At 41.9% G+C, this 27,394-nt stretch overlaps 1 long non-coding RNA gene across 1 annotated transcript; it reads left to right on the top strand.

Moving 5' to 3' along the window:
- Positions 1–9,456: 9,456 nt before the first annotated feature.
- Positions 9,457–26,920, top strand: LOC125939511 (uncharacterized). Its single transcript, XR_007463075.1, has 3 exons — positions 9,457–9,703; positions 24,947–25,037; positions 25,664–26,920. It is a non-coding gene; the product is annotated as an uncharacterized LOC125939511 (long non-coding RNA).
- The last annotated feature ends 474 nt before the right edge of the window (positions 26,921–27,394 follow it).

Below are 27,394 nucleotides of genomic sequence, written 5' to 3' on the forward strand. Positions count from 1 at the left end.
TCTCACAGGCAATGGAGAATAGTGGGTCACCTTTATCTGTTTAATAACACTTCACGTGATAGAAATCACTATTCACTGACCCCCTCTACTTTGCCTGGCTTAAAAAAAAATCCGTCTCATTTAACCTTTTCAAATTGGGCTTGTTTTCCAACTCCTTAATCTTTGTGGCTCACTTTTGGATGTTTCACATTTTCTCTCTCTCTCTCTCTCTCTCTCTCTTTAACGTTTATTTGTTATTGAGAGACAGACACAGAATGTGAGCAGGGGAGGGGTTGAAAGAGGGGGAGACACAGAATCCGAAGCAGGCTCCAGGCTCTGAGCGGTCAGCACAGAGCCCGATGCGGGGCTCGAACCCACAAACCGTGAGATCATGACCTGAGCTGAAGTCAGATGCTTAACCGACTGAGCCACCCAGGCACCCCTGTAGAGACCATTTCTAACCTATCCCCTCCATGTCTCCTCTGCATGTATTTCCTAAAGACATGTTGCTGCGAATGTTGCTGGAGGAAACATGTATTAAATGCTTGTTCTTTGGCTGTAGGCTAGAGACTACGGTCTTTGATCTGTCTTTGAATATGTATTTGTGTAGTCAGGCTTACTGGTTTCAAGTCCTGCTAACATGTGAGGACATGAGAAAGCATGAGGTCACCACAAAGTCATAAAATACCCCAAATGTTGATCAATATTAACTTACGAGTGCATGTGTAATGCACACATCTCATTTTTCAGCTGGTGATTCCTATCACCAGAAAGAGCCTCATGGAAGAGAATTACACAAGTTCTTTCCCATCAGACTGGAAACGTAAAGCCATGGGAAGCATCCATTTTGAGAAAGAGGTCACTTTTCATTATTGTGCGTGACCCGGGGCACGTGTCTTCATTTCCACCCTGAAGAATAACGCGTTTGAAACATCACGTTGAGACCCTCACGTAACAGATGAGAGCAGTGTCCTATCGAAACCTGAATAAGAAAGAGCTTGAGAATTGATTTTCTATGTTGCTGTGACCAATCTGCTTTTCATTAGTTCCACTACCATCAGTACTGAATATATAAAAATGAGTCGTGTGTGGGCAGGGGATGGCGTGTGTTGTTCTGTTTCTGTTTTATCTTAACATCACCCACAATGCTGTTGCCTTCCGATGAAGGGGAAGAGACAGGCAGCCCTCATCCTTCCCTTATGTGCCTCCAAGACCAAAATCACCCCATTTTCCCAAGTCAGCAAATGCCGCGTACATCCGAAGCACTAAACTGGGTTCCTGAAAACGTTGCCTGCTTGTTACATCACCCACACTGGATAGGCCCTTGATGAGCCGGACACGCCTTGAAATTTACTGCCACGAGTGTATAGATCTTTCTAAGGCCTGCAGTTCTCTGGAGTCTTTTCCCCAGACAAGGCTCCTGCTGTTCATCCCTGCAGAGGGCAACGGAGAGCCACGCTGCCGGCCAGATCCATCCTTGCACCCTGAAGAAACAGTGAGCACGGATTCCATGGCTGGGGCCTTTGTAGCGCCTCAGCAGCTAATCAGAGTCATGTGAATGGCTTTACGCTGACCCATCTTTTCTTTTCAATTTAGCAGTCTGAGCAATGACTTGGGAAAGACCAATTAGGCTGACCCGTCTTTCCTTCAAAGGACCGATTGTTCCACTGCTTGGTCAAGTACACATACTGCACAGAGATAGGCTGGAGAAGCCAGAGTCATAACACAAATCTACAGGATTCCAACTTTTCCTGACTCCAGCCCACTCCTTCTCTTGTGTAGGCAGATGTGGTCTTGTTTGGCACCTCAAAGGTTGGCTCAACCCATCACGCTTCCTTTAGACCATCTCAGAGCAGGCTTGTTTCATTAATTAACCTCCCTTTGTGGAGTCTAACAGCCATAAGCCCGAATGATATTGGCTTGGTAGCAAAGAGTTCCATAGCTACGTAGCGGCGTAAATTCATTTTCCAGTTAAAATTGTCTCGCGTGCTCTCTGCATTACCATTTATAGCACCACAAGTGTGTTTCGAGGCTGACAGTGTCCTGTTCCTCTTCATTACGGTATCCCAGGATTGCACCATTAAGCGTGCATGCAGCGAGAAGACGGGCGGGAGACCCCTACGTGGTTGCCCCAATCTGGCATATCCCACTTCGGTTCAGGGATAAGACTGACCACTTCCATAGTCCCCAAAAGTAAACTCAATGATTATCTGAGAAAACACGAGGTTTAAAATAAAATGTCTTAGAGCCTTGTGGAGCTTATGAGATGGTTTTCTGCTGCTTCGGGATCCCATTTGGTAGGTACTTTATAAAGACCTACACTCCTGGCCAATTTTCAAATTACTCTTACTACACTTTACCTTTACCGATGGCGTCTTGGGGTTTTAGATCCACAAGGAGCCATAGAAAGCAGATGACGACTGAGAAAGTAAAATATTATAACACCTTAGACCAGTGTTCTCAGAGTGTGATCCCGAGAATAGCGACATCAACATCAACAGTACCTGGAAACTTGCTCAAAAAGCAAACTCCCGGTCCCTCCTCCGGGCCTGCTGAATCACAAATCCCGGGGCCAGCAAGCCGTGTTTAATAAGTACTCCAGGTGAGTCTGATGCCAGCTACATTTTGAGAACCACCGCCTTAGACATTTTTGAGGCTTCCGAGGTTTACAAATTATTTTGACATATAGCAGTTTCACTTTGTTTCATAATAACGTCATCCAGTAAGCAGAGCAGATATGAGCGTTTTCAACTCCCTGAAGAAGAAACTGTACTTTAGAAAAGGAATTCGTTCAAGGGCATCCTGTTGCAAATGCTAAAGCCAGACTAGATCGCGGGGTTTCGAGTTCAACATTCATTCCACTGCATCCTGTTACCCAGGTAGTAGCATGTTACGACTGAATGGACGGACCAAGAAGCCAAGGGAGGGTCATCTGGCCCTAGTGACTGTCTTGGCTGGACTGTCCAGGTAGAGCCTTTGATGGCCGAGCACCACAAAAATTAAAAAAATAAAATAAAATAAAATAAAAAGTTAGAAAATAGGATTAAGGGGGACAAAACTAAGGAATGAGGAGACTCCATATACTTCTAAAAAGAGGCATATGAGGTGAGAGCAAGCAATCAGGCCATGAAAAGTAAGAAAGAGAAGGAGAGCCCGTTTAAAACATGGAAGAGAGCATAGCTTGGATATTCTTCTTAGGCCTCGTGGCAGGAGAAAAATCGCTCAGATTCAGAACAATGTCTGCGACAAATATGGAGGCCACAAAAAGTTGTTCTGTCCCCAAACCCTTTCAAGACAATTTTTTTCCCCTTATTTGTCTTTGCATCTTAGTTGCTAACATCAGTGTTTCTAACAGTGACAGTAGACCACCCATAACAGACATATTAAATTGTTTTAAATGCAGATTTCTGAGCAACGCATTTAAATTTACCAGATCTGGAGTTGGGACACAGGATCACTCTCTGCCATGTCTCAGGTGAGCTTTCTAGGTTAAGGTCAATTGCTAGACGAATGAGTTCATGGTCTGCACTAGGGGTGTGTGTGTGTGTGTGTGTGTGTGTGCTTGCATGCACACGTGTGTGTGTTAACTAGCATTTTGTAATTAAAAAGGGGGGCGGGAGGACCGTCCTTCTCAATATCCAAGGAAGACCAAGGGAAAGATCTCTGGTTTGAACACAAAGTGGAAGAAAAAAGTGTGACCCTGGACATAATGGAAAAACCCTTTGTATGAATAATCCCTATCTGAATTGAATAACAAGGAAATAGTATTTATAATGGATCTATGTGGTCATGCCTGCTCTGACACATCACCACATTATGGCAAAAATAAATATTATTTGTTCTCTAAGTACAATATTGCACAAATATACTAGTATATTATATAGAAAATATTCATAGGTGGCATGATTCCGTGGGAAAAATAAAGAGTAATTTATAGGTCCAAAGATACAGTGTCTGGAAATTCATCTTCCATGCCATATCCCAAGCCCTTAATTCTACCCACAGGATACAAAGTGCTTATGCAGAAACACAATTGAATAGATTTCTGTTTGTGTGAGAGGACCTGGCCCTGTTTCCTCATGCCAATTCTCCATTGCTTACAAATTAGGAAGTAAAAAATCATGAAAAAAAAACCGTAAAATAAATAAATGAATTGACCTAACCCATCTCAAGTCAATTCAATCTGCTCCAAGTAATACTCGTTTTTTTTTCTTTGTTCCTAAACCAACGTTCCCCAACATACGCTCCCAGAGATTGTGATTTAATTGGTCTGGGACGTGGTCTGGGCTTTGAAATATGCAAAAGATCCCCAGAGGATTCCAAATGTTCAGATAAATTTGGGAACTGAGACTCTAATCACATCAAGCAAAAGTAAAGTGAGCACTGAGTATAGTACTGAAATGCAATTATTTTCCCCAGTTCCACTTTGTGTATCCTATTTTTCACATCCTACAGAATAAATCTCAAGTGTTCAGCAGGAAAAGGCAGTCCTTCCATGGCCTGGCCACTGCAGATCTTTCCACTTTAATTTCTGTCTTGCCACCCAGCAATTCACACTCAAAGAATGTGAAGCTTTCTCAAATCTAGATAGTCAACAATTATCTGTTGAATTGGGTAAATAAAACAGAGAATATTTCCAGAAGGATGTCTAAAACCACTGTAACATGCACAAGAATAAAAGTTAGAAGTACCATGTGGATTTGGGGAGCAACGCAGTATATTCTTTATTTTCATTTAACAGCTGGTTTGCTCTCATTTTTAATCATCAATTACCAAATATACGTGCCAGAGCTGGTAAGTAAGCTGTGAGCTCTCATGATTCTCCTTCCAACTGCATTTCATTCTAAAGGGTTCCTCCTCTTCTGGTCCTACTTTCGGGTTTCTGCAGCCTGAGGCCATGCCTGTGCACATGCTTCCTGGGAGAGGTGTATCTTCAAGACACAAGATAGAAGAATAAGATACAAGATACAAGGTACAAGAACATACCATAGCCCATCACTGTGTATAATGAAAATGAAACTTGAACAGGAGTGAGGGGTGAAAACCACATTTCCTTTCCATTATACACACACTTTCATAGATTAACACTTCAAATCGTCAGGGACACAGGAATGTTCATCTAAAGGACTCTCCTGCATTTCTGTCATCCCCTTTCCTGGTTTGGTTGCTTTTCCAGAGAAGCCACATCTTTGTCACACCCAGTCATATCCTGTCCAGCCTATCCGTAAATCTCAGAATAGCCACTCACGTATGTCCAAAATAACAGTCTAGAAATATCTTTCCCAGCAATTTGAGCAGCAATTCCAACCAAAAATGTGGTCACTGTCTCACCCACATTCTCCCTGACCTGTAGCTCAGGGTTTGCTTGTTTCCATGATTGATTGATTGATCACTCTGTCCACATGAAAATCTGCTTCTATCTTTTCAAATGACATTAGATTGAAGGCAATCAACCTGAATTATTCCAAACTACCCGAGAATACATCATTGCTCCAAAAGGACTGAATCTGTTGGATTCTACAATAGAGATTTATTGTGACTTTTTAACTTAATAAAGTTACTTTGAGGGCAAATAAACAGTCTTGGGAAAAAGCATCAGAAATTGCTACCCCTGTGGGGAGCTGGCAGCCAGCCCACCTGTCTATCCAAATATTTAATTACCATTGCCAAACACGAGATAGTACATTTATATCAGATCCATAAACTTTCTCGCAACTCAACTGTGTGAATCTACTCAAATGCATGGCAAAACATGGGTTTGAAATTATAGGCACACCTCCAGCCACTGAATATTATATCACACAAAAACGTAAGCCAAGGTAAATTTAGAAATTGTACAACAGGGCATGCTGGACTTAGGCCATGTCGTTTGACATTTTCCAAAAGAGTTCAGAAGCTAATGTATTTGCTCCTGGTGACACTTGTGGATAATGTATTCGTCTTTAATGAAGACACTTTAAAAAAACGGATCTGGAGCTGGTACATTTCAGAAGATTAAATGGCTTAATATGATATTTCAGGGAAGATGTGTTTAGTTTTGTTGTAAAAGGAACTAATACTAAAGATGAACAAACCTTTGTGCTTAGACACAAGATAAACAAGCCTACTGGGACAACACTGATATTTAAAAGTATCTGGACAGGGAAAAATCAGATGAATCAAAAAAATTTTTTGAGTGTCTATTATGTACCTGGCTTTGTGTAAAATGTTTATAGCACAAACTCCAGACGCTGAGTTTACATTTCTAACTGGTTTCACCTTCATTCTTGAGAACCACACCAGAAGGGCTTTGGTTAATACTTAAGGTATATTTTAATATTTTTAATATATAAATGCCAACTTATTTTTTCCAGTGAAGTTTTTAATTTCCTTTGGGTTTGGGGGTTTTGTTTTGGGTAGCAGGGCTGAGTAAGGAGAGAGGAAGAGACAGTAAGGATGTAGGGAACTTCTTAGCTGGTAGTAAAGTCACTAACACCATCGGCCAACTTAAACACGCCCAACTGAGGCTCTACATAAACTTGTTTCTGAGGTTATGAAAATTAACGATTTTCCTCTCAGGTTAACATTCTGCATCCAGTGTCTTTTTTCTTAAACAGGCTGATTTTTGTCAACGAGACTAAGTATAGATATGAGAACATTTTTTTTTATAAAAAGAAAGTCCCAAATAAGGAAGAGTTTCTGAGACTCAAGAGTGTGAATATTTGATTCTTCAGGAGTAGGGATAAGATTACTTATTAATTTGAACCTGGGATCTGAAAGGCCTTTGAAAATAAGCAGTGATGCAAACAGGTTATTGATTATCTCTCATACTACAATTTGAGAATTCAAAGTTTGGGTTCCCCCTTTGCCAGAAGGAAGGGATGGATGTTTTTCTTCAAAATGGAAACAAGTTCACAGTTTTGTAAGTTATAATGGTAATAGTGTTTTATTATACAAGTTCAAAACAAAGAAAGGCTACCCCACATAACGTTAGATTATCAACGGATTAAATGAATATCATCAAGAAGCCATAGCAATAACCATTATTCTCCATAAATGTGGAAAAACACGTTCTGAGGGTTAAAGGAAAATCAGAGCATATGAAAGTACAGGAAGAGGGACACCGGGATGGCTCAGTCGGTTAAGCATCCGACTTCAGCTCAGGTCATGATCTCACAGTTCGTTGGTTCAAGCCCCGCATCAGGCTCCATGTTGACAGCCCAGAGCCTGGAGCCTGCTTCGGATTCTGTGTCTCCCTCTCTCTCTGCCCCTCCCTGTTTATGTTCTGTCTCTGTTTCTCTCTTAAAAATAAATAAACATTACATTTTTTTTAATTTAAAAAAAGTATAGGAAGAGAAGAGGGAATAGAAAATTGGATGGATTCTATGCATAAATATATAAATTTTACCATTCGTTAAAAATATCTACCACAAATGGCTGTTAAAATAATTAATTGAGATAGCACAGGCCATGTCCATACAACATAAGGGGTACTAAGTAAACATTAGTCCTCTCTTTTCACCTTCTTTTTCACTGCCAAGAAACTGACATTATGCCCACCCTTCTTAAGCAACTTTTGAAACTGATCTTTCAGATCCTTATGGTTATGAAAGTATTAGGGCAATAAACAAATGCCCAACATAATTATTCATCATAAAAAATACCAATTAGGGTACGACATCACTAACAACCTGAAGAATGACTGCAATTAAGTATAAAAGGGCTGGGGGTGCCTGGGTGGTTCAGTCAGTTGAGCCTGCAGCTCTTAATTTTGGCTCAGGTCATGGTCCCAAGGTCATGGGAAGAACCCCTGTGTCAGGCTCCCTGCTGAGTGTGAGGTCTGCTTAAGATTCTCTCTCCCTCTGCCCTTCTCCCCAGCTGTCTGTCTCCCGGTCCCTCCCTCCCTCTCTCTCTCTCTCTCTCTCTGTCTCTCTCTCTGTCTCTTTCTCAAATAAAAACAAAGAATATAAAGGGTTGAGGAGAATGAAAACTCTTGAATTGTTGGTGGGACTAACTGTACAATGACTTTAAAAAAATATTTGATGACACCTACTGAATCTACATACTCTATGACCCTCACCTCCACCGGTGAATACACGTACATCAGGAATGAATGCTTTTGTCCTCCAAATTACGTACACAACAGTTGTCATATAATAGCCCCTTGCTAGAAAAAAGAAAACAGATATTCATCAACAGAACCCTCTACATCCATAAAAAAAAGAATGAAAGAAAGATACACATGATAATGTAGGTGACCCTTACAGACATGATGATACGGAAAGAAGTCAGGTACAAAAACATACATTCTGTACATTTCTTTTATGTAATATTCAAAAAGAGCTAAAACAGAATAATGGCTCCCCTTGGCGTGTATACTGACTGCAGGGTGGGTGGGAGCCTTGTAGAGTGCTAGAAATGTTCTAGGTCCTACACTGTGTGGTGTTGAAAGATGTTTGTACAGGGGCACCTGGGTAGGTCAGTCGGTTAGGTGTCTGACTTCAGCTCAGGTCATGATCTCTCGGTTCATCGGTTTGAGCCCCACGTTGGGCTCTTTGCTGACAGCTCAGAGCCTGGAGCCTGCTTCGGGTTGTGTCCCCCTCTCTCTCTGCCCCTCCCCTGCTCGTGCTTTGGTCCTTCTGTCTCAAAAATAAATAAACATTAAAAAAAATAAAGATGTTTGTGCATTGTGTAAAAATTCACGACAATCTTCATTTCAAATCTGTGCATTTTGATACATAATTATATTGAATTATAATATAATTCAATTAACAAAATTAAGCAGTTCAACGCCAAACCTAATATCCAACTAAAGAAACACACACACACGCACGCACACACGCACACACACACACACACACACACACACACAGAAGTCTGAGTCCAAATATCTTTCATCAAGTTTTTGTTATAGTTAAATGTTGTTCTGTGTTTATATATCTCTTCATTTTATAGATTTGAGAAAACTGTAGCCTAGGAACTAGTAGTTTCATACCCCTGATATATCTAATTATTTTTATAAAACTGAAAGGGATCCCTACTATAATAACAGAAAATACTTATTTTTTATGAAAGAACGGACATTGCTCTCAATAATTCATGCACAGTATTCTGTTTTATTCTCAAATCAGACTTATATGGCAAATTCTACTATTATCATTCTTTTACAGATAAGAAAACTGAGGCGTAGAGAGGCTAAGGAGCTTACATAAGATTATCTAGAAAATGATGAAGACAATAGCAGACTTTTAGAATCTATGGCTCTCTCAATCCAAAGATGATATAATTAAGCGGTACACAAAACCTCCAGTTGCCTGCCATAACTGTTCAGAATTTATGTTACACAACACAAAGACTAAGCAGACTATACTCCACTCCATAGGTATTATTTTCTTCAGGAAGGTAAAAGTGTGATGCATTCTATCTTTAAGAGGTGAAATTCTTTTCTGGCTTCTAGATCACTCTCCTATCAGCTTGTTAACTCTTTCCTCAACAACTCTCTCTCCAATGGTAGAATTAGGCTTCTTTGTTACCTCAGCAACAGAGAACTTTTACGCACAATCATTCCGCTGACCGACGACTTTTTCTACTCTCGCTCTGCTTCGTTTCTTTGGGAAAACATCTAAGATCAAATTAAAACTGTTTTCAGCACCTCTTCTGTCAGTATTTGAACACATTGATGAGTATTTCCCAAGAGAAAAGGCTGATTTCTCCTGGAAGAATGAGAAATATTGAGGAACTGAAGGTATGGCATGATTGTGCTAGACCTGATGATATGGGACATTAGGCTAACACTTTTTTTAGTTTATTTATTTCTTTTGAGAGAGAGAGAGAGACAGAGAGTGAGCGCAAGCACTACTGGGGGGAGGGGTTGAGGGAGAAGAGACAGAGAATCCCAAGTAGGCTCCATGCTATGAGCATGGAGCCCGACGCAGGGCTCGAACTCACAAACCGTGAGCTCATGATCTGAGCCAAAGTCAAGAGTCGGATGCTAGACCAACTGAGCCACGTAGGCACCCCTAGACTAACATTTTAAAGCATACTCCTTCCCCCTTCCGCAGAAAAGGAAAAAAAAATTAAGCAGTTTGTTTTTTACTGTTTGTAATATGCATGCATATTTATTTCGGTCAACAGTCTCAATATTAATATTGTATTTGATTAATTTTTAAATCGGTTGCTCTTTGTTTAGTAGCTTTCCTTAAATGTTTCAGTACATAAATACTATTTTCAGGGGGAATTCTAGTGTCCTAGCATACTTATAAGAGGTGATGTGCCCCGCAGACCAGACAAATGAGGGGAAGTCTATTCATGGGTTTAAGAGCCAAGGCGACTGAAATTTAAATGAAGCCAGTGGGTTACTTCCACTATGGTTTCACCAGTACCAGAACAGAGTCAGACAGCAACAAAGACTCAATAGAAACAGGGCTGACAGTAAGATTTTTCTTGTTTCTATTTAATGGATGTGACAGTGTTTTTCTTCTCCAATTCTCACTTCTCGCTTCTAAATGATTTTTAAAAAAAAAAGCTTTTTTTTAAAGAAATTTCTTTTTAGAGTATTGTTAGTTTTATAACAAAATTGAGAGAAGGTACAGGGATTTCCTGTATATCCTCCTTCCCCGGGTATGCACAGACTCCCCCAGTATCCCCAGCCCCCACCAGCGTGGTACATTTGTTATAATGGATGGACCTACCTTGATGCATTGTAATCACCCAAAGTCAACAGCGTACATTGTAATCCCCTCTTGGTTTTGTTCATTGCATGGGTTTGCACCGATGTGTAATGACACGTATTCATCATTATAATATCGTCACTGCCCTGAAACTCTCCTGTGCTCTCTCTCTTCGTCTTTCTCCCCACCCCATCCACCAGCTCTGGCAATCCCTGATCTTTTTACTGTCTCCATAGTTCTGTCTCTTCCAGAATACCACGGAGTTGAAATGATACAGTATGTAGCCTTTTCAGATTGGCTTCTTTCACTTAGTAAAATGCACCTTAGATCCCTGCGTGTCTTTTGTTGGTTTGATGTTCATTTCTTTTTAGCGCTGAATAATAGCCCATTGTGTGGATGGATCACAGTTTATTTGCCTGTTCACCTACTGAAGGACATCTTGGGCCCCTCCAAGTTTTAGGAATTGGGAGTTGAGCTGCTGTAGGCATTTGGGTGCAGGTTTTCGTGTGGCCATACAGTTTCAACTCCTTTGGGTAAATACCAAGAAGAGTGATTGCTGGGCCCTACAGTAAGAATATGTTCAGTGTTGTAAAAAACTGACAAACTCTCTTCCCAGGTGACTGAAACTTCTTGCACTCCCACCAGCAATTAATAGGTATTCCTGTTGCTCTAGTAAGTGATTCCCAGTGGAGGAAAATGTCTATGCATTTTAGGCCTTCTTGAGTAACCTGGGTCTCCTTTTAAGAGCACCCCTCTTGGCTTTGTTCTTGTACTCATCGAACCATGAACGTCTCTACTATTGATCACGATTCGTGGACCATGTTTATTTTGACCCTGTTACATGCAATAGTTCTATGTCTCTCCTCTGAGGGAATCAATTCACTCTGAAGATTAGAAACAGAAGACCATCTCACTTTGGCCAAAAACAACGTTTCGGGAAAAACGAAAGTAAAAAAACAGAAATAATTCAAGAATCAAGCATTAAGGAGGATGACCTGTTTTCCTGATTTTTGTAGCACGAACGCCTTGGACTTGAACATTAACTCAGCAGGGGCCTTCTCTGCAGGTGACACGTGTTGTTAATCTTCACAACAAATGCTAGACATCCAGGAGGAAGGAATGATTGCAACCTCAACTTTAAAAAGAGGGAGAGAGACTCATGCAGCAAAACACAAAAACGATCAATACTCTGGAATTAAAAAGAGGTGTTAGTTTCATTTTTGGAGTACAGTCTGAGGACCTTGGTAAAATCCGAACATGCTTATCAAACACAGAGGCTTGCTAAGGGACCACGGCTTTTCCAGTCCAGACGCTTCTGTTCTACTCTGTGTCTCCCGCTAGTTCAAGGTTAGATGTCAGGACTCCATTTACTCGAACACCATGAACCATAAACAGCTCTAGCCTTGGATCATTAGAAGCATCTTGAAAGTTTTGAAGAATGAGAGCAAATGGCCATTTAGGCTTCCAAGTTGGCCTGCACCCTCCTTCCCCTATGTTTGTGCATCTGTTTCGTTTTGTCCTTTCGTTTTGTCACTTAGTCCTTCAGGTTGACCTGTGACCTGTGACCCCAAGCCGCTTCTCATGTGGGAGAAGTCCAGATCCGCTTCCAGCTTGCAACCTAAATGCCCCGACCTCCTTGTCACTCGGTGCCTACCACCTTTCACGTGCAAGTTACAAAAGCCAGAGCAATCTCCAGCCCCCATCAAGGGCAGAGCTCCAATTTAAGAGTCATGGCTGGAGTAGGTGTTATTTGTACCCCGTGTCAAGCGGTGATTGTTCACATCTGGCTGCAAGTGGAATCGGGCTTCGGATTCTTCAGAGCAGTGCAGAAAACTGGCGCTGAGGGGGTTGGGGGCTGGGAAGGTGGTTTGGACTTATCTTGTGGATTTGAGGCAAGTAACGAAGGGACCTCGTTAGTACAGAAGCATAACCAAATATGTTCCCTTTAACGGTAAGTGACCGCATGGACGTATCTCCATACATACCGGTGCCACAAATTCAAAAGAAGTAGCCTATCAAGGCATCAAAGTGGAATCGGCATTCTTGCCCGTAAGCTTTTCTGAGAACGGGATTATGATCCAACCAAGCGGTTGCCACTCCCAGACGCCACACACACACACAGGTGCACACACACGTTACCATCAGCTATGGGTGCACATCTGATTTCTTCACACCAGGAAAGCAAGGACATTTAAAAACCTTATTTCTACCCTTCTTTCCTTTTTCTCCTCCTTGGCCCTTTTGTGTCGTGTATACAAAGAACACATGTTTACGGCTCAATTCTCATACCCGAGGATTAGAATGAAGCCACATGTAAAAGCTGTGTGAATACTGATGGACTCAAAGACGTCCTGGCCACTGTTTTTTTTTTTCCTGAGAGAAGTCTCTTGGGGCGAAAGCCACACACGACATCCGCTGCTATTCAAATATTTCATTTCCTGCACTGATGCAGAGCAGCATAAAAATGTACATTGGATACATACCATTCTGTGTGACAGAAAGATAGAAATGTGGATTATAATTAGGGAGAACCTAAAAAAAATCCACTGTATGGGAGGCTAGGCACAGATTTCAAAAATTAAAACAATACAGACAATATAATTGAAAGCCAAGAAAACTATTCACTAATAAACACGAAGATCCGCTTAGGGTTTTCTTTCTCCCTGAAACGTTCCTTGCTACCTCTTCCAATATTAATTAACAAAACTGAGTTAGTCCTAGGGCAACAGATCATTAAATATACAAAAAAAAATATGAATTGCCCTGTCATTCTTTTAATATCATACAATGAGATAATCTAAATTAATCAGATAGGGAGATGATTAAACATGTCTCTTTCTTTTTTAAACGACACAATTGAACATCAAAGAAATAATGCAGAACAGATTATTTTTAAGCTGTCATTTTGACAGCTGCCCTTTAATTCCTATTTTGGCAGGACCTTGAATAATACATAAAACAACAGGATAACAGAAGTGTAAACGGAGGTCTTCCGACGTCCAAGATTGCTTCCGATACCTGTCTTCCTCTGCAGGGCTGTGGCCCTGAGCTAAAATACCTAAGGTTTGGTAGGGATAGCACGCCCCTTTTGTTTTGTTTCCTTTTACTTTATAAGTCTTTACAAGACATCAGCATCAAGAATAAGAACTTTTCAGGAACGCATTCACTCCTGAAACAGATGATTTCTACATCCAGAGTCTGATTTTTCTAAAGCATAATTCACAGCAGTTGTGATAAAATTCATTCTCTTCTATGATACTGCAACGGATGAGTTCAGTCAAAACAATGAATGTTCCAGATGACAACTGGGATAGTCTTCCTTCCTCCAGGGGCCCTCTTTTCCTACTTAGTCCGTCCTTGGGAGACTAGCATCCGTCATTACACAGCCATCTTCCTTTCTTGACATCTCCACATTTTGCACGAGCCACATGAGTGTTCTGCAAGCTTTGTTTTTAGACTTGCTGCTTCCGTCTGCAGGCACTGAGGATTGCACTTTGTAGTCCCTTACAGTGGCGTGCCAAGAGAAACCACACCCCCTGGTATTTACACCTCTGTGTAGTGCCTGCTCCTTAAATCTGGGCTGGGCCTGAAACTTGCATCGAACAACAAAACGATGGAAGCAATGTTGTCCCAGCTCCAGGCCTGAGGCTGGAGAAGGCCTGACAGCTCTGGCTTTTTGCATTTTCTGGGAGCCCAGCTTCCCTGTGAGAAGTACGGCCACCCTGCCAGAGAGACCATGAGGTGAGACTGTGTGCAGAATGCATCGGAGAAGCAGAAACCCTGAGGCTACCACAGGAAAGCGGATTCCCCAGCTGGAAGAGAAAATGGAAGTCCCGGACATACGACCCCACTTGGGCCATTTTGAGTCATACACTGCTACACCCCTAACAAGCCACTCCCTTGTGCATGATGAGAAAGGTAAGAGGGTGGTTGTTTTAAGTCATAGAGTTTTAAAGTTGTTTGTTCACAGTGGTATATACCAAACTGTCTCTATTGCTTTGACTGCTTATACATTTCAAAAAGTCAAATAGCATTCAACCAATAATACCCACGGCCCCCCTCGGTTGTGATGCTGTCTTTATCCAGCATCACCGGCCTCTACTCGGTCTCCTAGATTGAGAGTCTCTAAGAGACAAGTTAGTGCAATCGGAGACGAAAGAACTCTTCAATGGGTGAGGCCTTTAAAAATACGACATCACATGATTATCTGGAGAAGCTTGCTATTTCCTTCCTCAGTAAAGGTACTTTTTCATGTTGCCTCTCTTCTTGGTAACTCCTAGGTAAAGGAGAACAATTTTCTAATCTGCAACCCCCCCCTAAGGGAAACCGGGAGAAAGACAAACACAACTTCAACTCAGTGGAACGCGTTCCAATCTAGAGAACGAAATTTCCCTGAACTGCCTTGATCTCCCTGAGCGTAGAGTGAACCCCAAGATGATATTCCATTTACCCATCTCATCTGTTCATTCACGGAGCACTAAACAAACTTACGAGGAACTCGACAATGTGTCAGAATGCTATTTTCCTTTGCTCTAGTTACTTTTTTAACTTTTTAGTAACTAGAAAATTTAAGCTGATAAAGTTCAAGAATAATCTATTTCTCACAGATCTTTTGAAGCCAAATATATTTGTTTTTAAATATGCATCACAGCTGGGACATTACTCTCTATTTTCATGTTTGTTTCAATATTTAGTTTAGAGTTACTCAGAAAGGATAAGCATAGGAAACAGGGGGATGGGAAGATGGAGACACATAAGTGAACGTGTGAATCAATGAACAATATTGAATTAAGTAGAGTGTGGGAAGGTGAAATGCTACAAATATACCTCATGTTGAATGTTTACTCAGGTTTACCATTAGAAGATAAAAGAATAAAATAGAGCCATATTTTAGAAGGCAGGAAGAATGCTAACTTAGTCCTGGGAAAAGAAAACTGGACGTTCAGTAGACATGAAAAAAAAAACAAGAAAGGCAAAACTGCCAGTTGTCGGAACTGGAGAAGGCAGGAGAGAGGCCAGCAGTATCCTGGAGGCACCACAGGATCACTCCTGGGAGCCGTTCCCGCATCCTTCAAGTCTAGGAAAATACGCAGAGAGGACACAGAGGCTCCGAAGCTCGCCATCATCACCGTACCAGACAGACTTCAACACGTCTCAGTAGGATCCATTTGGCTCATTTCTGTGAGGAGATTTTGAAGTCCCATCTTAGATATATTACACAGAAGCAGAAAAAAGTTAATGAATGACTGTAAATGTGTCCACTAACTGTTAACAAGCAATGAACAAAAAGCAGAAGGGTGGGGGTTGAGAATATGGAGAAAATTGCCTCTATCATCCAGAAAAAAACCTCATAAATGTGCAAAAGAGAATAAGAATCCTAGAAGGCAAAATTACCCACAATACAGATGGAAAGGGTAAAGGGATGGGGTGGTAGTTTTTAGGGTGAACCCTAATCTGTCTTTGTTCTAAAGGTACAACATTTCAAATATCAGTATCAAATATCAATATTCAATATCAATCAACAATTCAATCAGGGACATTTGAAAGAAGTTTGCTGCATACCAAACCACCCTAAACCTTACAGGTTAAAAAAACACTGATTTAGGGGTGCTTGGGGGGCTCAATCAGTTGTGTCCAACTCTTGATTTCAGCTCAGGTCATGATCTCACGGTTTGTGAGATTGAGCCCCATGTTGGGCTCTGCACTGACAGCAAGGAGCCTGCTTGGGATTCTCTCTCTCTCTCTCTCTCTCTCTCTGCCCCTCTCCCACTTGTATGCATACACTCTCTCTCTCTCTCTCAAAATAAATGAGTAAACTTTAAAACAACAACAACTCTGATTTATGTGCTCATAATTCTGCAGTTTGTGCTGAATTGTCTTTGACATGGTGGCCGTTGGGGTGGCTCAGCTGGGGCTAAAGGATGTCCTTCCGCAATGGCTCACTCGGTTGTCCTGCAAGCTGAAGCCAGTTGTCAGCTTGAAGCCCAGGGGCTGCCGGCAAGGGCATTCGTGCCTTCTCAGCTGGCCCCTCCCTACAGTTTGGTTCATCTGCCCTCTGGCCCTCAATGATTTATGTCCTTTCCCCATGCAAAATATATGTACTTCTTCCCATGACCCCGAAACCTCATCTCATTCCAGCATGGCCTTATGCTTGAATTCCAGGTATTCACCCCCTAAATCTAGGTGCAGAGGACATTCATCAGGCACCCTCCCACTTGATGTGGAGACCTGTGAGCATATGAGATAGACTTTCTCTCCCTCATCTCCCCAACATACAATTGTACACCAGGAACAGGAAAACCGTAATAGAAACTCCCATTCAAAGACAGGGAATATGGAAGCCACATGGTAATCATTGGTCAAAGAAACTCTGGAATCTGTTGGGGTAAACACAAACAGTTCCTTGATTAGGGCCTGGCATGGTTTTCCCATGACTACTGGCTCCATCCTCTGACCTGCCCTTCCTTTTCCATAATAAATAACCAATATTTGTAGATGAGTAGCTTTCTTCACTACTTCCTGCCAATAGGAATCCAAGGGTCCAAAGGCCTCTGTTATTTGGAACTGTGTCTGTCCCTTTTAATCCAAATTGGAAGTCCTTCTGTTAATATAATTGCCTTCAAAGTCCCATAGATTTCCAACGAATCTCATTGTAATTCATCCCCTTACAAAACATATAAAGGTCACAAAAGCAGATCTCTTTGAAAAAGAGTCCTCTGTAATTTTGGCCACGGCACAATGTCTTATAATTCTTAGATGGCTTTTGTTTAGCTGAAGGGCTCAATGTGGTACACCTTTAAGATGCTCAGAAACCCAGGGTTCCCCGGGTGGCTCAGGCTAAGGTTAGGCATCCGACTTTGGCTCAGGTCATGGTCTCACAGTTCGTGGGTTCGAGCCCCGCGTCCGGCTCCGTGCTGACAGCTCAGAGCCTGGAACCTGCTTCAGATTCTGTGTCTCCCTCTCTGTCTGCCCCTCCCCTCCTTGCACTCTGTCTCTCTCTCTCTCTCTCTCTCTCTCTCAAAAATAAACGTTAAAAAATATTTTTAAAAAAGATTCTCAGAAACCCTATTGTCTAGCAGAGAGGGTCTAGGAAACATCACCTTATGTCCTTCAAAGGAAGTAACAAATGGTCTTAAGACCTGACCCTAACCCAGACACCGCCTTTTACCTACAATGACAGCCTTGGTCCTTCCCTGACAGCCGTTCTTTACTTTGAGAATTATTTAACACATGGAAAAAGTGTGAATGAGAAGCAACCATATTTGAATGAGGCCAACCCTGGTGTCTTTACATTTCTTTTTAATTTTGCCTGACGACCAAACTTTCCTCGTTAGTGCATCTCATGCCTTTTATCCCTTATCGGAGGAAGTACATTTGCGCTCTCAAATCCTGCTGGGAGGTCTCCATCCCCAGGGCCACGACCTGATTAAGTACCTTCCTCCTCACCTGCCTTACAGGGAAGTCCGCACTCACTCCTCTGCCGGCCCCATTCCCTCCAGCCACCAACATAACTTCCTTCCATTTGCCCATTCGTAGGAAAAGTCTCCTTGAGTCCCTTCAGAGTTCTGCCTGCCACCTAATCCCAAAACCAATTAGTAGCACGTGATGAAGCTTTCTGTCACAGGGACATCCCATCTGCGGGTACCAATCTGTTTGTTTGTTTTTCCATTTTCTATTGCTGCCTTAAAAAAACACCCCAAGACTAACAGCTTATGACCTCTCACAATCATCAGTTGACTTGGCTGTTTTTCTGCTTTACCTGGTGTTGACTGATGACTGGGGGGTTTAAAACGCCCTCACTCGTGAGATAAGTTGGTGCTGGCTGGCTGTGGGGAGCCCAGCTGAGGCTGTCTGCCTGGGACCTTTGGTCTCTTTGCCGGCTGGGTTCCTCGGTTCTTTTCCATTTTCGCTCTCCATGTGCTGATCTCGAACATTCCCAAATGTGAGGTTCTCAGGGAAGTTAGGCTCCTTACACAGTGGCAGATTTCCACAAGCACAAAATGCAAAAGCTGCCAGGCTCAGGTCCAGAAACGGCACAACAGCATTGCCGTCTCATTCCCTTGTTGAAGGCAAGTCACGTGCACCGGGAGTCGGCCCCGGGAGGTGTGACTTACAGGGGCCGCAGAAGTCAACAGTCTGTCACAATAAAATGCAGTTCCCTTTGTTACAAGGGGATGATAGGACGGTGGTTCTTAAAGTGTGGTCCCCACACTGGCAGCATCAGCATAGCCAGAAAACTGTTTCCAAACACAGATTCTTGGGCAGCATCCCAAATCTACTGAATCAGAAGTTCCGGGGACAGGTGCACAAATCTATGTTTATCGAGCCTTCCGGGCAATACTGTTGTCGACAGAAGTTTGAGAATTCAAGGGCAAAAGAAATGCATTAAATTGCATTTGCATCTTATGTGGAAAATGTGAAAGCGTAACCCACTTGTCAACTCTAAATATGGTTTAGTTAGCTCGTACTTTTTGACAAGACATTAGTTATTAAAAACTCCATTCTGCTAGCAGCGTTCCTTGACTATTAGAATAAACCATCCTCTCTAATATGAACATGGTTGATAAATAGTTAACAATTGTCCTTGCTTCTACACACACGCTTTTTTCTCTTTCTTTTCACTCTTCGGTCGTTGCTGTTGTTGCTCTCGCTGCTGTTGTTTTTATAATATTTCGTGTTCGAATGATAAGTATTTTTGTCACACACAGTTGCTTATTCCCGGGATGTGAGCAAGGAGGTGGACAATGGTAAAGAAAGAAGTTAGCACACATGGTAAATATCGTCAGGGCCATGAACGACTTTTTTCTGTGACATTATTTTTGAAAACAACCTGAACGTGGCAATTTAAGACAAAGACACTCAGTTGGTAGGGGATTATCATCTTGTCCAAGAACATCTGCTAGGGAAATGATTATCTGTACATCCTGGTCATTCTCTCTTTGGTCCAATGAGGTTATGCATGTGCCAGTAGCTCAGTCTGCTCCACGATCCTCCAAAGTGTTCAGGTGTTTGCAGAATTAACCTCTCAAAATATTGCAACTGGAAATGGCCTATGGAATTTCATTAATTGATTAAATTCTCCGTGCCATTAAAGCAGCGCGTTTGGTTGCCAATAAAAATGTATCACGGGAAGTGGTTTGTTGGGGATGAAAAGGCAAAAAATAAAAAGGCTTCCAACATCTCATTGGAACCAAAAAGAAACTTGTAGTGCTGATCTCTGGGCAACAACTCTGCGATCAAATGGCATTTGTAGCCATTAGACGAGGGCACTAACGAGAGCAGTCGTGGCCACAAAAGCCTTGAGCACGTTTTATTGTATTTCAGCAAATGCTCATGGAGCACATTATACGTACCAAGCACCAGTCTCCATCACGGAGTCCCTATACCAATCTTGTGCTGTAGGCAGTAGTCTTACCCCCATTTTACAAATCGGGAAACAAAGCCAAATAGCAAGGTCGGGATCTGAACTCATACAGACTTGCTGCAGAGTTCGTGCTCCTATCCAGTGTGGAATGGGTTCTTTACGTTGATCTTAGACTCTCACTCTGCAAATACTTGGTTGTGTACCAATACGGTGAATCGTGAAGAAGTTAAAACCAATTCTTAGAGTCTAACCATCTCAAATGGAAGTAGGGGCCAGCATCATAGAGCAGATAATAACCTTCTGCATGCACAATGGCTTGATTTTAAAAGGCCCTGGACACACTCCATCTCATATGATTTACAAAATTCTCCAAAGGGCTTTGCTCCAATCTGCCCTTATGGAAAAAAAGAAAAAAGAAAAAAAAAAAAAAAAAACAGGCTTCAGAGGATTAACTGCTTTTGACAGTTTGTACAACTAGTAGGGGTCACAGCCAGAATTATTTGCCAGTATACTGGTCTCAAGTCCCATACGTTTCCTGGAAACGCCAGAAATTCTCAAAAGTCAAGTAACAATTCACAAAGAAAGAGAAGCAGGGGTGATTATAACCAATACCCTCACCTGAACAGCAAAATCCCCAAGATATGTGGCCTTTAAAATGAAGTAAAGGTTTTCATTTTGCTTTATTTCAAATAAATTTCAAAGTTACACTTCTAACGTATCTCCTACTCTTACATTTCAATCTCTTTCTTTCTTTCAGTGGGAGAGACAGAAATGAAAATAGAGACCAACATCCGGGGTCACCCAGTCCCTGCTCTCTGGGTATACACACCCACGCAAGCATGCAATATGAAAGACAGTGGTCTTTCCCAAGTATGTCCCAGGAGGCAACTGGTTGAGAGTCATAACCGGGTGACATGGCATGGTTTTTCTTTCCTTAGAATACATAGACTGGCACATAAGATGGGTGATGCTTGGTGGCTCTCCCTACTGGGTCGGTGTGCATTTGAAATAAATAATCACTTCCAGGACCCCATTCCCACTCTGCCTCCCTTCCGCAAACTTCCCGAGGAGCCACTAAGTGTTAAGAAAGTTTGAGCACAAGGATAGAAAGAAGAGAAGGTGCACACAAATGGAAGGTTGGATATTTGGGGACAGCCTCCAGCAAAAGAAACCAAGCAGGAAGCAACGTGGGTTACAGAGAAGTAGGCACGGGTGGGTGGGTTGGAAGAAGGGCAGGGCTTGAGAAGATTCAGATGGCGCGGCATCCAAGGAGACGAACTACTCCCCACTCTGCTCTGACTCCGTCTATTGGCGTGACCTACCGCAGTCCTGCCGAACTCGGGCTGAAGCCAAGTGGACGCTTAATACCATTCGTCGTGTGAATTTACGTCTGCAACTTCTGTGTCCCGGGCATTCAGGGCAAACATTGTTTCCGTTTCTTGCCCATTTCATGCCTCATTTCAGAGTGGCATAGTCACCATGTGGAAACTAGGGCTGCCAATTTTAACAAGTAGAGACCCAAGAATCGCGAAGCCTGCGTTGCCTACATCAGGCGTCTCCTGTTTCCAAACCGGAGGATGGAGGTAGGGAGAGCAGCCGAAGTTAACAACAGTGCATCCCGTGTTTGCGTAAGTGGCCTGTTTTCACTGGGAGGCGAGTGTGCATTGCATAATCCCTTGAGAGAATCAGATCGCTGGTTGGTGGGCCTCCGGGGCCAGGACACCTGTGCGGTGGAGACGCTCCATGCTCTGTGAAGGGCCTTCCCACGTCACATGCTTAGCATCTGGCCCAGGACGGTAGCTGTTTTCTGAGGGCCAGTTGCTTGCAGAAAATAACTGGAGCTCTGTGGAGACTCTATTTCTGTCTGCTTTTCTCTCTGAAGCTGACTACTCTCTTTCACACTCTGCCCTATCTTGGGCGGCTTTGAAGCCGAAGCCTGACACACTGAACTGGTTTATCAATGTCCAGTACAGACAGTCAGTCCCGGACACATTAGGAAAGTGGGATGGATAATAAAAGTTGGATGGCACTACATGGAGGTCATTTCACTGAGAGTCCAATATTTCCAAGCGTGCTAAGGGTCGTGTGTCTCCTGTAGTTTCAAACCACTGCCTTATATGGCAAGGTCATTTCTATCCCGCTCCTGGGAGTGCTTAACCGTGCCTGGCAGAATGAGCGAGTGTCAGAACTGACAAAGAGGTGAATGCTAATTTATGTAAATGGGATGAGATTTGGACATTTATGTTGCTTTTATAATTTACCTACTTGGATAACTTTCAGAAAGTAGCGTATTTTTAAACACTCTGCCTTTCTTCCTCCCCTTTTTCTTCCTTCTGTCCTTCCTACCTTCCATCCACCCTCTTTCCCTTCTCGTTTTTTGTTTGCTGGTTCTTTCTTCTTTCTTTTGTCTTTAATGTAATGTGAGAAGTCAAATCTGTAGGTAACAGACCTTATTTGCCTGGGCGAACAGAGTACTTATTTTCTGAAGGCACATCAGGGGCCATTGTGTCTAAATTGACGCCTGCCATTTAAAAAAAAAAAACAAACCTGCATTTCCTGGGATGCCTGGGTGGCTCAGTCGGTTAATGACCGACATTGGATGTTGGCTCAGGTCATGATCTCAGTCGTGACATGGAGCCCGTGTTGAGCGTGGACCCTGCTTAGGATTCTCTCTCTCCCCCTCCCCCAAAGTAAAGAAATAAACAGTTTTTGAAATGTACATTTCCTTCAAAAAGAAGGAAATCATGCCATTTGTGGCAACAGGAATAGAAATAGAAGGCATTATATTAAGGGAAATAAGTCACAGCAAAACAAACACTTTATGGCATCACTTATATGCAGAATCTAAAAAGGAAAAGAAAAGAAATAAAGTTGAACTCATAGCAAGAAAGAGTAGAATGGGGGTTGCCAGGGGCTGGGGGTGGGGGCAAGAGGGAAGGTGAAGTGTATACACTTACAGTTTTAAGAATAATGTCTGAGGAGCTCATGTAAAACATGGTGACTGTAGTCGATAACACTATATTGTATAATTGAAATCTGCTAAGAGAGTAAAACTTAAATGTTCTCACCAAAAGAAACCCCCAAAAACAAGAAAAAAAAGCAAAAAAAAAAACCCACCAAAAACAAAGATAAAGATGTAGAGGTGATGAATATGTTGTTAGTTCAGTTGTGGGATGTGGGAGTCCCTTGATAACATACATGTATGTTGAGTCATCGCATTGTACCCTTTAAAGGTCTTACAATCTTATTGTCAATTATATCTCAATAAATCTGAAAAAAAATTAAAGCTGAAAACAAAAATAACGGCCCCCCCCCCCAAAAGGTGCGTGTCCTTTCTAGTGGCAATTTGCCTTCTCTTCCATTTATTCAACTTCCTGGGAAGTAAAAGATGGTCCCATCACGCTGCTTCTTTGCTGCGGCTCCAAACCAAAATTATAGGCATGAAAGGGTCCTGCACAAGTAACTCCGCAGAAGTCTGGGTCTTCCGACTGTCAACCAGCCTGAGATAAGAGTGCAGATGAGAGCCATACCCACCAAGACTGCTGAAGCCAGTACCTGTCATGGAACATTCACCAGGTGGCACGAGCTGGCCAGTCAGCTGTGTATCCTCACCCCCTATCAAACGTACCTGTGAGTGTATTAGAAGAGAGAGGACCATGTTACTTATTGTATGGCAGCCTGAATTAAATATGTCCCTTTCTGGAAAATTCTCAATAGTGTGAGATTGGACAACAGCTTACCTGGTACCCATGCTGTCAATGTAGGCACAGGATATTATTTTAGATGCAGGTGCTTTCAAGCTGTGGTTCCTGGTGCAGGCGACTCAAGACACTAGTGATCAACTAACAAATAGAATGCCCAGGCTTACCAGTGAACTTTTAAACCCATGTAACAGTGATATTACCCCACATTTTTATGCAGAATATTTAAAATTAAAAAGAAAACTCACTTCGTGCTTTTTGGCTGATCTCTAGAAGTTGTGACAGCAATTCCCATGACCTCCATGTTGTTGGTTCATCACTTCCCTTGGAAATGTCCATCTCTCCCCCCCCAACACACAGGGCATCCACATTTTCTTCCATTATCCCGCCAATCACTTTGCTGGACTTTACTTATCTTACTTAGGATGATGCTATCCTTAGTATCATAAGACTCAGAATGAATCAAATTGAGGAAATGGTAGAGGGAAATGGCTAAGCTTCTTCTCTTTTGGAAATGCTGGTTCAATTTTTCCCATGAAGATAGAAGTCGGGAGGGTAAGTATATTTTGCACTAAAACCAAACTGATTCTGTAAATTTCACAAGAATAATGAGAGAAATTTACCAGTGACTAACACAACTATTTACACTCAGCGGAGGGGTTAACAGGTTGATCAGGTGTGATAAAATAGCAAAGAAATTCAGGTCATAAGAACTGAAACTCTTAACACTCAGTCAATGTTAGGAACTTCCTGCTTGCCTTCTCTCTAGTGAGAAGCAAGGTTTTATTTTACAGTTGTGAATACGCGATTAATGCTAGGAGATTATTTTTTTTAATCTCACCCACTCCTACTTGGCATGAAAATCCTTCAAGACAAATTAGCTCACAAGACATTCTTTAGAAACGCCAGCTACCAAAGCAATCATGGCATATTTAATGATCTGATTAGAACTATTTTTTTTGTGATTAGAACTATTTTGATATTTTAAATATAGATGGCAAGAAGTAAAATCTTTCATGTTTATGGCACCTTCTATTCTGGATAAAATTCAGTAAACTTGGTATCTGGAATACTAATCAGAATATTTGCTACCCATGAAAACAGCAAGCCAGCCATGAAAATGCCTGTCTTATTAACTGTGAAAACTGAAACACAGAGGGAAAATATAATCTGTTTTAAATATATTCTAGCATGCAGAGAAATGGAATGTATTTGGAAGGTTATAACTGGAATATCTCCTTGCTGTTTTCCAGGATGTGTTTATGTTTTACGAAGAATTAGCAGAGGCACAAGATGAGGCATAGAAAGTGACCTGATATTCTTATCTGGAAAGCCTGGAAGAGGGTATGTCAATATAATATTTTATTTATATTCCTAGGTGCTAAGGAATTATCTATTTTTTTTAGAAAATAGATTTTCTCCAAGAATATATGCAAAAGGGTTACAATTAAACTTCCTCCCTACAGAAGTGTGTAAAATTTTCCACCCTTGAAGCTATAGCATATGTATTTCTCAAAAAGACAAAAAAAAAATATTAGCAAACCACAAACACATGTGCACACACTGGGAAAATTGGATTGCTTTACTCAACCGAGTGAATAGATTCATTTATTGACTTCTGAGTCTCTATTTGAATATAAATGTGTGTGAAGTGATTATTTTTATTAACAACAAACAAACCAAATCTACAGAAATGGGAGCGGGTTGAACCTAGCATCACCAGCCAGGTCAGGTCCTGCTGCTGCCAATGACCTTGATTAGGGTAACAACTTTCTGCCTCTTTTCATGAGCAAAAACTCCATAATGTATTCCCACCCATTGACTGGGAAAGCTGTCTTTCCAATGTGAGTTGTTCCTATTAACCAGAACAGGAATATTTGCGATCTTAACATTTTCCCATAATTTTCCATAAAATTAAGGATGCGACAAGGATGTTGGCTCAGCGTAATCGTTTTGGTTTTTACGTTTAGGTGTCCATCGATACAGAAATCATCCAACAGAGATGAACTCTAAACTTATGAACTCTCATAGAACTCTACGATCCATCAACTTCAAGAGCGAACTCCTACATACCTGTATAATCATTTAATTTTTCCAGTCTATGCTTTGTCTTTAAAAATATTTGTAAAGCTCCTTGATGACAGAAACCGAAACTCTTCTGTGAACATCAGGACATTTGTGTTCTTGACAGATTTGGCAATTTCCCATCTTCCCCTCCTGGGGTCTTTCACTTGCTTCCTTTTCCTTTTCCTCTCTTTCTCATAGTTAGGCAATCTGAGACTCCACCCCACTGTGCTAATCCCACCTGCTGGGGACAAGTACTTGTTGACTTAATGGGTGCCAAAGTGCCAGTGGGTACAAGCTTTTCCCGCCCAAAGGAATGCTTTCAAGGACCGTGGAGCTCCCCGTGCTCAAAGGAGACAAATGTTTTTGTGTTAGGATAGGCAAACCCAAGTCCAGAGAAGGAAATATTCTGGAAAAGAGTTTCCAGAAACATAAAACCTAAGAGCAGTGAGCAATCAAACCTGCATTAGGAGAGAAGCATCGTCCAAGTTACATTACAGAAGTGTGAGTACGTTCAGGATGTTGGAAGGTGGAAAGTACCAGGTGGACGAGTCAAATCCAGGGCAAAATCTGACAAGATGGATGTTCAGAGAATCCAATTATGAATGCTCCAGTTCCTAGAAATTTGACTTGCTTTAGGTAGAGCTGGCTGATGTATGAAGCCAGCTGGATTCTAGGTACCCCAAGATCACTATTTTATTCTATACATTGTTTCAGATCATGTGAATTTCTCTACACTGAGGACTATCCTCAATCATATAACACAGCAGGCCAATTTGTCTCAGTAATTGTTTAGAAAGAAAGAGAGTGAGCGAGTGAGCGAGCGAGCGAGAGAGAGAGAGAGTTGATAGATAATAGATAGATACAAGGAGACAGAGAGGAAGAGAGATTTTTGAACAGAGAACACTTCCCCTACCCCAAAGTGAATCTCCTATGGAACAGGAAAATGCAACACATACAGTAGAGCTGTAGAGCTGTAGAGGGTTTTTTTTTTGTTTTTTTTCCAAAAAGGACATATTAGGGACACCTGGGTGGCTCAGTCGTTTAAGTGACTGACCCTTGATTTTGGCTCAGGTCATGATCTCACGGTTCATGAGATCGAGCCTCGCGTCGGGCTCTGCTGACAGCGTGGAGCCTGCTTGGAAATCTCCCTCCCCCCGCCCCTCCCCTGCACAAGATCTCTCTCTCTCTCTTTCTCTCTCTTCCAAAATAAATAAACATTAAAAACTAATAATAAACTGATGTGATGTCAGCACAGAGCCTGCTTGGGATTCTCCCACCCCCTCCCCCTGCACAAGAGCTCTCTCTCTCTCTCTCAAAATAGATAAACACTAAAAACTAATAATAATAAACAAATCAAAAAGGACATATTATAATCTTCTATTAGTATTAAGTGTAGAACTGTTACAAAGCCATTTTGGCCTAATCAATTCTATTTACAAATGAAGGGCACTAAGGCCCTGGGGAAAATTCATGCAAATCCACCCAGGAATTTCTAAAGCTGAGGTAGGAAGCTATGTCCCCTGACTTGGGCCTAGTGTTCTTTCTAGTACATTATACAGATTATTTACATACCTCTTTCCTTTTCTTTCTGTTTGCTTGTTTACTTGATTGCCTTTGGTTTAAATATCTTCAAG

This window comes from Panthera uncia, assembly GCF_023721935.1.
Source record: "Panthera uncia isolate 11264 chromosome B2 unlocalized genomic scaffold, Puncia_PCG_1.0 HiC_scaffold_25, whole genome shotgun sequence".
NCBI lineage: Eukaryota > Metazoa > Chordata > Mammalia > Carnivora > Felidae > Panthera > Panthera uncia.